At 42.6% G+C, this 11,796-nt stretch overlaps 2 long non-coding RNA genes across 2 annotated transcripts; one reads left to right on the plus strand and one right to left on the minus strand.

Moving 5' to 3' along the window:
- Positions 1-969: 969 nt before the first annotated feature.
- On the minus strand, positions 970-7,828 carry LOC142580128 (uncharacterized). The gene is made up of 3 exons (XR_012827573.1): positions 7,540-7,828; positions 2,359-2,644; positions 970-2,111 (listed from the first exon to the last, which is right to left on the minus strand). It is a non-coding gene; the product is annotated as an uncharacterized LOC142580128 (long non-coding RNA).
- LOC142580127 (uncharacterized) lies at positions 7,751-10,755 on the plus strand. The gene is made up of 3 exons (XR_012827572.1): positions 7,751-8,548; positions 9,322-9,356; positions 10,158-10,755. It is a non-coding gene; the product is annotated as an uncharacterized LOC142580127 (long non-coding RNA).
- Positions 10,756-11,796: the final 1,041 nt, after the last annotated feature.

Here is an 11,796-nt window from a genome sequence, read left to right on the forward strand (position 1 = left end):
TTGCTGAATAGAACAATGTCATCAGCAAACCGAAAGTTGCCGAGATATTCGCTGTCGATCCTTACTCCTAAGCTTCCCAGGTTTAATAGCTTGAATACTTCTTCCAAGCACGCAGTGAATAGCATTGGAGAGATTGTGTCTCCCTGTGTGACCCCTTTCTTTATAGGTATCTTTCTGCTTTTATTGTGTGGAATTAAGGTAGCTGTAGAACCTCTGTAGATATCTTATAGAATATCATGAATGGCATGTCACGAAAAACTGACCCCGCATCCTAAGACTAAGGCACAGGACTAAGGAGGACAAGAAAGGCATGTGAGCTGGTGGCAGGCCCAGTGGCTTTTGAAGAATGTGTGCGAGTGAAAAACAGAAAGAAGTACTTATTTGGAGTAAGAGTTCAAGGCCTAACATAAACATGATTAAGAAATCATCTCTACATATAAAAAAGTAGCGATGACACTATCCAAAAAAATACTGATCCCCTTTGACAGCTCTCAAGTGTACATTTAAAACACTTATCGTTGAATGCTTGACATAATCATGATTAAGAAATTATCTCTGTATATTAGGAAAATAGCGATGATGCTGTCCAAAAAGATTAGTTCCCCATTGACAGCTGTCAAGTGTATATTTGTAACCCTACAGTTTCTGTAATTCACACACCATTTTCAAGGATTGACTCTATGCTAGTTATGAAATTACAATATTTTAGGACCTCAATTAACACTCACGATGCATAGTTACTTGTTTTAAGCCTCGCTTTTCAGTGGCTGTCCTCACAAGACTGAACAATAGCATAAGCACAAATAAAACAATAACAAGCACCATAATTAAAGGACCAAAAATATAAAAGTGAAGGCATAGCATAATGCCAGAAGACTGTTATAATTCACTCTATACTTTAAAATGCCTATTCAGGTTCATCCAAAGCATCTTCACGTTCTTTTGCTGCTTGGAAGTTAACTTACTGTAGCTTTCTTTTACTTTGCATCTTGTTGGCGAGGTGCCCTGAACACCAATTACAACTGCAATAACTGATGTATTGCAATACTTGGCGTTTGTAAAATTTATGTCTAAAGTAGAATATATCATAATGCATACTAGTTTCCGTGTGACCACAGTAAAGCATGATGTCGCAACAGCATGCATAGACGATCCTTGAACGTTATCTGGCCATTGATAATAGGCATTTGAAGACCACATGTGACAGTTGATGTAAGTAGAGTTTAGAGCCCTAAAACAAATATTAATCATGTACCATGCACTAAATTCTTATGTAGACCCGTTTTACTGAAATGTAAACATTCTACACAATGCTGACTAAGAAAATAACATTGTTGTTTAAGTCTCTGAATGAAAACTAGCTGAACAATAAGCATGGCAACTTCTGACCCGCTCGCAAAGTGCAATTCTTAAACAGGCGAGTGCTGCTTGCAAATGGGACGAGTCATCGCATTTCTCCAAGCGGAATAGCTTCGTGTGGCTTCTGCAATACCAAACCATCTAGTCAAACAATGCAAATAACACAGAATATCAGCAGTTTTGGCTGATATCTGAAGCATTGTCACAGGCGAACAATTCTGCAATTAATAAATTAAATTTGCGGAAGCTCTGTTCTATGGAACTGCAAGGAGGAGGGAGTTTCCTATAAAAATTGCCATCCACCCAACTGTAGCTACACTGGGTGCATGACAATTTTCTCTTTAAAATATTTCCATCAATTTTTGTTTAATCCCGAACACCATGAATTTTGGGAGTAAGGATCATTGCACTTCATCATCAACCTATCTTAAGTCCACTGCAGGACAAAGGCCTCTCCTTCCGATCTCTAATTACCCCTGTGCTGCGCCAACCAATTCCAACTTGCACCTGCGAATTTCTTAATTTCATCACCCCAGCTAGTCTTTTGCCATCCTCGACTGCATTATGCCTTGTCAAACAACAGCCCTCTAAATTTGCCTTCAATGATACTGTAGACATGCAGGTCTGAGGCTCATTTTCTGCCACTGGCTTGAGTGCTGAAGTTTCCACCGAAGGTGTCTGAAAATACTTGGTACGATGTCCGCAGTAAAGCATCTTGAGTCCCTGTCCCCCATAAGAGAGAGCCGTCATATCTGGAAAAAAATAATAACAAAAAGAAAACATATCAGCAAAACGAATTCAAAGCTAAAACACTAACATACACAATGAGGCTATTACAATGCCTTCATTAAGGCAGGAATGAAAGCCCCAGGAAAGGTAAGGCAGAACAGCAAATGACACTGGGTGATTATGCGTTCCCTAGAAATTATTACTGTAGCACCGTTTACACACATAAACTGCAACATGTACATCGCATAAAAATGTTATAACTGTACTTACTGTGTATACAACTGAACCACGAAATGTGAAATAATGCCTTCAGGTATCGTGTGTGGGTTTGTTGACCAGTTGCCTTCACCCAAAAAGACCACACAGTCATGACGCCTGCGGCAGAAAGGATGTTCCCCGTCTGCTGCCAAGGTTTGCGAGCGGTGGTGCCGGTCCCAGGGCGAGTTCCAGCAGCGAAGCATAGACAGCCCACAAATGCATGGGCGAGCGGCGGCACGGTAGCTCAGTCGGCGAAAGCATTGCCCGCGTAATGCGAAGACGTGGGATCGTTCCCCATCTGCAGCCAGTTGTTTATTCATTCATTTTCATTTGCATTAATTTATCATTTCTTTCATTCATTTAGTAAGTACAACAAATTCCCCCTATGTTGTCCTTGGTGTCCGTTTGTTGGCTTCTTAAGATTAATAAACCGTGCCCCTCGGTTCCCTTTCTTCTCATTAAAAAAATAATCAAGTCACTTTAAGAGGCATACCACATTTCTATAACTCATGCCAGCTGTAATTTAGTTACACCTGGCACAAGTTATAAATGCGTGCTCGTATTGTAAATTCATAAAGCTTTTGCCTACAAAGTCACATCGACAAGCAGGATTGGAGCTCAACTTGGATACTAATGTGGTCACATTTTCCTAGTTCTCGAAGGGCATGTTGTAATCGGCCATTGCCATTCTGCCAGTTTCGTTGGAGACACTGACAGCTGTTGGAAGCCTTTTATCTGGATGTCTTAGTCTTGCCATGTCTTTCAATAGTACGCAAATGTCTGAAAGCACTTAAACAAGACAGACAGGAGTCATGAACATTTTGACGGCTTGGACGGTAACTAACAACATGCCGCACGACGCACCTTCAGCATGCATAACTATACTCCTATATAGCTGCGCAGGTTCGATCCTGATCGATGCCCCAAGCTCTTGCGAACTAGTCTCATCATTGATGCAACCTGGCTCAAGGCTATATGTTTCGTATTCTTGAGGCATGTGGTTCGTATTCTTGGCTAAGCGCTTGCCTCACTGCACTGGGCAGCATTGATCTGGAGGAGTGCTTGTATTGGGCAAGGTGCCCAATGCAAGCACTCTTGCAACTTTTGCAACTTTTGCTGTTCCAAGTTCCAAGGTAATGCGTGCTAAAAGAAGAAAGGAAATTGCATCAAAGCACATTTTATACAACGGGCAAGAACGGCGTTCGCAGGAAGTCACACTTTGTTGTGGTACGTTGCTTTTTCTATCCTTTCCCACTTCCTAATATCTACATTTAGTTTCGCTTTCCTTTGTCACTGTTGTAAGCGCTTGCCGAATTATGTAGGTACGTCTAACAATTGGTCCCATTACTAGCCAGTCAGGCTATAGCACCAAACAAGTTTTGCGAAGTTTTCTGCAATGTGAAGATCAAAGTGACAATAAAGAAAAATGAACTGAGTGGACACTGTGAACGTACGTGCTTACATGTCAATGCAATTAGTCGGAGGGACGTAGATATACTATTCGCATCGTGATGCAGTTTTCAGACTGCCAGCGATGTAATACATCTCAATAAACGGTATAGCTCGCGTTCATATTGTTACGTAGGAAGACGCAGACGAAAAACTATGTACAAGTATATTTACAAGAAAATACGTTGCGCTTGGCCAAGAGGCAACAGCCCGCGCTAGCTTCTAATCGTCGTCGTCGTCTTCACACTGCTCGCCTTTCGTGATCGCACATATTGTGCCGTAGCACTACCCCCGGCTGCAAAAGCGCCGTCCCGGAGCGACTAAAGGCCGGACTCGGAAGCAGTGTAGTAGGCCTTGAGCCTACTGACGTGTACGACATCACTAGATGCCAGAGGAGAGGACGAGGTTGAACCCACAGGAGCAATTTCGTAAGTCAGAGGTGTCACCTGGCGCAGCACGTGGTAGGGCCCTGTGTATCGCGAAAAGAGCTTCTCTGAAAGTCCGACGTGACGAGAGGGCGACCACAGGAGCACGAGCGCACCAGGCGAAAACTGTACGTCACGATAAGATAAGATAAGATAGAGTAAGCTACGCACGTGTACACCTTCATTTCAACAACATGGAAAACCACCTTTCATCGGTTTCAGAATTGCGCACGTTGTCGCAAAACAAGAAATATTCATCTTCTCTGCTTCACATTAATACCCAGTCCGCTAGAAATAAAGAGGAAGAAATACAATGTTTATTTTTTCGTAGTGCTTTTCAGTTTGATGTTGTGATGCTGACTGAGACATGGTATCGAGATGCTACAGAAGTGTTGCAAATTCCGGGTATACTTCTTACTTTTTAAACCGCGGCTCTAAAAATGGGGGCGGAGTTATGATGCTAATTAAATGTAACATCAGCTGTGCTATCGTGCAGGCATTTTCGAAAATTACCCCTGACTTCGAGATACTCACCATAAAAAGCGGTGCTAGAGTGTACAGCGTAATGTATCGTCCACCCAACGCGAATGTTTCCCATTTCTTTGCATTTCTGGAAACGTTCCTAAGCTATTTTAACGATATGGCCGACACTGTGATCCTTGGAGGTGACATGAACATCGACTGCTTGCAACAATCATCAAATCATAACGAATTTTGTAGAATCCTGCATGCGAACAACTACATCAACTCAATTAGCCTACCGACACGAGTGCAACCAACTTCATCGACCCTACTTGACGTCTTTATTACAAATATTACCTCCAAGCATCTAAGTGCTGGTGTCATCAGCTCTCACATGAGCGATCACCTCCCGATTTTTCTTTTAACGCAGTACACTAAACCATCCAACACATTAAAACCCCGGCCTGCAAAAACTTACAGACATAAATTCTTGTACATACTGGAATCATTTTGCTGTAATCTGCGTCTCGCTGATTGGAGCCAAGTCATAGATTCTACTGAACCAGAAGGATCCTATACAGAGTTCATAAGGGTCTTTAAGGCGGCGTATGACCAAAGTTTTCCGTGCAAGTTAAGAAAACGAACTCGGAAAGCCCGTAAGCCATGGGTCACATGGGAACACCTGCAGAGTATGAAAGAAAAAGATAAGCTCTACCAGCGTTTCATGAAAACAAGACACCCGACTGACTTGCAGGTTTTTAAGCGCTTCCGAAACAATCTAAACAAACAGCTCCGCGATGCAAAACGGATATACATGACTAATCTTTTTTCTCCCGAAGTGTGCAGGAAACCCTACCTAGTCTGGAAACGACTAAATACCGTACTGCAAGGCGACCCCAAAGAGGAATCAGTTTTATCAATCACCAATGGAGGCGAGACATTAACAGATACCCATTTAGCGGATTCCTTTAACGAGTACTTCACATCATTATATATATAGTCAAGAGTAAGCACGATCCCAAATGCCTTGACTACTTAACAACACGAATTATGGATAGTGCATTTTTGTTTCCCACTACAGTGCACGAAATTGAAAGTTCAGTCATGTCCCTGAGGAACAGTATGTGTACCGATGCTGATGACTTCCAGATACAACCTGTAAAATATGCCATCAATATAATCGCACCGATTTTAGAACATGTAGTCAATCTTATGTTTTCCAGCGGCACTTTCCCCAAAGGACTTCAAACATCAAAAGTATCAGTCATTTTCAAGGGCGGTGATATTAATGACTTCTCTAATTACAGGCCAACTTCAATTATTCGCGTGTTTTCAAAATGCATTGAAAAGTTGATATATGAACGCATGTCCAGCTTTACAATAAAACACAGCATTATCGTGCCATGTCAATACGGTTTTAGGAGAGGCTGCTCAACCGAAACGGCCCTTCTTAGCCAAAAAGAACACATTTTGCAGTCCTTTGAAAATCGACTATGCACACTAGGCATATTCGTTGATTACTCTAAAGCATTTGATTCAATTAATCACCAATCTTTACTTGCGAAACTGGAACATTATGGCTTTAGAGGCACTTTCCTAACACTTCTCACGTCCTATTTTCATCATTGTTGGCAGCAAACCAGTGTTAATGGTTTTCTATCTAAAGTAAAACCAATTCGTGCTGGTGTGCCTCAAGGCAGTATCTTAGGCCCATTACTCTTCAACATATATGTGAACGATATAGTAAACATAGACAGTAACACAAAATTTATTCTATACGCAGACGATACAAGTATTTTCATAAGAGGGTGTGATCCGTCTGGCCTCATAGAAAAAGGCAACGTGGTGTTAAATAAACTTCATGCTTGGAGTGTCGTTAACTCATTAAACTTAAACGCTGCAAAGACGAAAGCAGTTTTATTTCGCCCTCAGCACAAGGCACTCAATATAACCAGCAGTATAAAAATTGGGTCATCAAATATACCAATATCGCGAAGCTAAAAGTCTTGGCGTCGTTTTTGAAGAACACATGACGTGGACAGTTCAAGTAAATGAAACATTAAATAAACTTTCAAAAACTGTAGGGGTTTTGTGCGAATATCGCCACATATTGTCTCAGAATATAAAATTGTTAATTTACAAATCCCTGTTTTTGTCGAAATTATCATACTGCTATTTAGTCTGGGGCACGACAACACAAACAAACACTCAGAAACTACATAAACTTCAGAAGAAAGCCCTTCGCAACATCGTTAATGCTGCATACGACACACACACGGAACCAATCTTTAAGGCCCTAAATCTATTAGCAGTAAATGAGCTTTACCCTATAATGTTAAATAAACGCTACAAATTGGAAGTGAAAAATAACAATTCATTTCTTACTGAATTGTCCGGACTACGCCGGCTTGAGCATGCCCGTACATTGAGAATGCGTGAGCTTTGGAAGGTCACGCATTCACGTGTTCACGCATACATGTTCAAGCGTATTTCTTTCTTATTTCATTATTTGTTTCTACACAGTGATTTGTTGTTATGCTTCTTGATTATGCTTCTTGATGCTTGATTGATTGAAGCAGCGGGCTAAGTCAGTCGTGGCGGATCGTAGCTTTCTCGCGCCTTAAGGCGGTGTACCTTGTAAATAACATCACAGATGTTTCTGCGGGAGCAGTAGCGACCGTAGTAGAGCCTGGGCGGCATATATCGTAAATCTAGAAGGCCTAGCAACGTCAGTAACCGTCAGTAACTAGTAGTAACCTTAGCAACCGCGGTTGAAAGCAAGTGGCTAAAAGGTCGCCGGTGATGATGACTGACTCAGCACCAGCGCCGTTGGCGCGAGAAAGTCTGTCCGACGTACCTTCAGCGGCAAAGTTCTGACTGGTGTTGCAGAAGTGGCGGGGTGCGGTAATGTTGAACTTAGCGTCACAAGCTGGCGGCTGGACGTAATTATATTTATACAGTCGTGTTTTTTTACTAATTGTCACAACGTGTCATTATTTCGAATTATTCACGGCGCCTCCAGAACATCAAAGCGGCAACGGAAACACCACAGCTAGCGCCTCATAGAGTTAGTAGAACAACTCTAGAGGAAAAGCTGGGCCGGAAAAGTGGGAACCTCTAGGGCGCCGCCCTGTTGCTACTGGTCAATGTGGCCAGCGCAATTACTATTGAAAGAGCTAAAAGCAAGTACAGGTCACCTTATGCTTTCTCATCTAAAAACGCATACCTGATGGCTTTATGAAGGTGGTACGTTAATATTAAGTTTACAGAAAGCGATCGCTAAGTCCGCGACTTATGTAAATCACGATGTACGCATTCTTGCAATAAAGGATGACACGAATTTCGGTTTCGAATCTGTTTTTTGGATGCGTAGTAGTTTCGTACAGTTTAGGTTTGACATGCGATCGCGCGTCGACATCGGACGCTATGGCACACACACTCGTGCCTTGTGTGCCACCGAAGTGCTCTGGCATATACCTTGACATGTAAGTAAACGAATGTATCTCCTTGTTGAGAATATCACGCGAGTAGGCAGCTCTTGTGGTGCATCACAATCGTTTGAGAAGCGTCACAGTAGAGCATTTTTCTGCATGCGGAGCGGTGTTTTTATTTGCAGGTTTCCCTTCAGTAGGAAATTGCTGGACAGGCGGACCAGCGCACCGGAATTGTACTGGCGAAGTCGCAAGCAACTCAAAGAATCTGTTTAATTGTTGCACTTTGAACAATCATGCTTCTACAAAGGCCACAGCAGACAAACAGTCTGATGCTGAGTATTTCTCTGCCACGAAGTAATCAAGAGGCGAGTGCCTAATGCGGACGAAATCGAGTGCATCGAGACTTAGAACGGCAGAAAGCTCAGCTACTTGGTAAGGATTCATTATGCAAAACAGAGGTGAGGCGTGCAGACGGGACACAAGAGTAGAGAAGTGGGCGGCGCTCGTGTTGTTTGCTTGTAAATACTCTACTCTTGTGTCCTGTCTGCACGCCTCACCTCCGTTTTGCATAACGAGTGCATCAACCCACATATTAATAGCGTAGGCGTTTTATTAACTGTGCAATATTTTCAACACTTCCTTGCATGCCATTTCATGTGGAATATCTTTTCTGGTCACAAATTTGTGCAGCGAATGTATTTGCATGATTGACTCCGGGCCTGCGGGAACGTTCACTTGCACTTGATGCTGAGTCTTTTACATGTATCCATAAACTGAAGATATGCACATCGGATACCTGCGAGCATTTTCAAAATTCAATTATTTTAGACAACAGGCACATATGCAATACTGACATAATCCCGAGTACCACTAAGCAGCTGGGACACATTTTTGTTGACCATACTCGCAGGTAAAATAAGTAGACCATGTGGACAGCTCCAGCTCATTCTCCTTAAATCAGTGTGTACAAGGGGTATGCAAAGATAATTTTTTTCTCGCGCACCGATTATTTTGCTGTGTAAGCAAGAGAACCCACCACGTTAGTGTAACGTATCTTGCACATCACACTAATATGTGCTTTAATTTACCAAGTGAGATGAGTTACTTTTATGGCTCATTCAGTCATATCACACTGCAAGCTGCATTCATCAATATTCAATTGGATTTTACAAATGTTTAATGAAACATGTTTCCCTTTTATGCAGATATGCAATGGCAAGCCCTTCCGTGTGTTCCAAAGGTAAAATTTAAGCTCTAAATTAAAAAAGACATTTTTAGTCAGAAACAAGCAAAAATGATTAATGCAGAGTATCGAAGCCCAAGGTACAGAAATTATGAGAAGTGTCGAATGGTTTTAAGGAAAGAGTCGTATTTGCAAATGCAACTCTTTAGTGGAGGTCAAGCAAGTCAATATAGGTAGAATACTCTGCGAGATTATGCGAGTGAGGGGATGTCAAACAATGGGTCAGGAAATGCGTTGTTTTTCTGCAAAACAAAAGCTATGATTGTCATTACATAAGTCATTTTAGCATCATGAGACTGGTGCTGGATAAATTCAGAAATAAACCAAAAACAAGACAAGCAAAAATAAAAAAAACAGTTTAATGATGCTCTCTCCACACTGGGATAAATAAAAATAAACACATCACATCTAATGTGGACATATCAGACGCCTTGTGAAACACGAAAGGAAAAATTCAGTTTCGAGCTATGGAACTTGCCGCATAGATGTGGGGGGCCTTGCACTAATAGTGATAGTTACCACTTCATTTAGAAATTGAAAGCATTTGTGCAGACAAGGATGATTCTTTATATTTTTGGCTACCACTTCAAATGCCTCCACCAAGTGTTACAATGCTGCACGCAGCCATACTAAGGATCTCGCAGCAACACCTGCAGGTAAAAAGCAGAAGCAGTCAAAGTCCTGGTGTGTACTGGACACCATGTTTGAAAATTTTTGGGCAAGAAGAATGCAAGAAGCAGACATAACTGCATTGATTTCAATAATTTCCCATTTGAATGGCCTTTTCTTTTTGTTTAGACAATGCCTACGCCTAGCCACAGCAGCTCCCTCATACAGACTCCGCAAGCCCTGCCTCTTACCTGCACAAATGCAGGTAAGAGGCAAGAAGGAATAGCACTGGTGTCGACATTCATCTACTTTCTTTCTTTTTCTTTCGTTTAAGCAGCCAGCACACCTCGAACAGCCACCTTGACTGTGGGTGTGCCACCCTAGTCGTAAAGGAAACATTTGAGGGAAAGCGGCAGGCAATGTGAATAACCACTTCTCCATGTAAACGATACTCTTTCTCTCGGATGACTCCTACGCCTCGCCACGCCAGCACACTTGTGCACAAAGATGCCGTGGAGGCACGTGCAGGTCAGAGGCAAGAAGCAGTGGCACTGGTGTCGACATTCACCCAATTTCTTTTTCTTACACTGAGGCAGCCAGCACACCTCGAACAGCCACCTTGACTGCGGGTGTGTCAGTAGATTCCTGTTGTACATATGCTCATAATAAACTTCAGTAAACTTGAACTTGATAATAAACTTGAAGGCAAATGGGACATTGATGCATTGTATTTTTGAACATTTATTGTACACATACAATATATGTTACACTTTGCAGTGCTACAGAGCGTATTTTGAAGCTTCCCCCTATATTTTGCACCTTTAATTACGTATGTGTTGTGTGGCCCTCAATGCAGTTCATGTTGTAGCAGCTGCTTTGTCTGTGTATCGCACATTGGCTTAAGCTCGTGATATCCACATACTTCTCTCACATATACAAAATAAAGTTCTATGTAGTCCTCAGTGTTACAACAAAAAATGAAAGTAAACAATCCGATCGTGGAATTGTGTTTAATGCAGTGACTCCTATGACAGTTACTGACAAGTTGACAACTTGAACTGGTGAATTGGTCCATAGCCTCCTCTATTTTTCAAAAATAAAGGAGGCTATGGATCCGTCATGGCAAGGAATTGTATGTATACATACAAAGAAGGGGGTATGTGTGTGTGTGTGTTTGTAGTAGGGGGTATAGGATTAGGGCGGTACGAAAAAATGTACCAACACCGTCCTCTAGACCCATTGCGTTAAGGTACCGTAACAAAGCGTATTATGCATAAAGTTCACACAACCAACTCTGATATTACTGCACACGCCAGGCGACGCGAGCTACATTTGTCATGACGCATTCGCGACTGCACCGGATGCCCTCCATATTATTCTCTTTAATCGTGCACACTGCACCGAGGCAAAATGGGCGCAGGTGCCTTTAAGGTATCTCGACCTTGCGAGGCTCTGCTGCGCGTGCCAGGGGAGCTGTCCGTGCGAACACTCCCTGGCACACACCTGCCTCGGCGGCTCCAACCTACGTACCGTTCTGCTTCGAGCTTTGATCCCCCCACTGTCCCTTGGGTGCCCTGGAGTTCCTGCGCCGCCTGCTTTATTATAATCTCAGGTGCTCTCCTGAGACTTCCGTTTGTAGGTTACATGTGCCCTACCCCAACTGGATCAGTGCTTATAATAATAAAAAAGCCCGATCTATCGTCGCGACGATAGATCGCGAAAGCGGCTTTTGCAACGTACCGCGCCCGTGCGAAGAGAATTACGGAACGCCAACGAGGAATCTGACCACAGCTCCGAGCTCGTAACCTCGTCGAGTGACACTCCTGCA

Source organism: Dermacentor variabilis, chromosome 4 (genome assembly GCF_050947875.1).
Source record: "Dermacentor variabilis isolate Ectoservices chromosome 4, ASM5094787v1, whole genome shotgun sequence".
Classification (NCBI taxonomy): Eukaryota; Metazoa; Arthropoda; class Arachnida; order Ixodida; family Ixodidae; genus Dermacentor; species Dermacentor variabilis.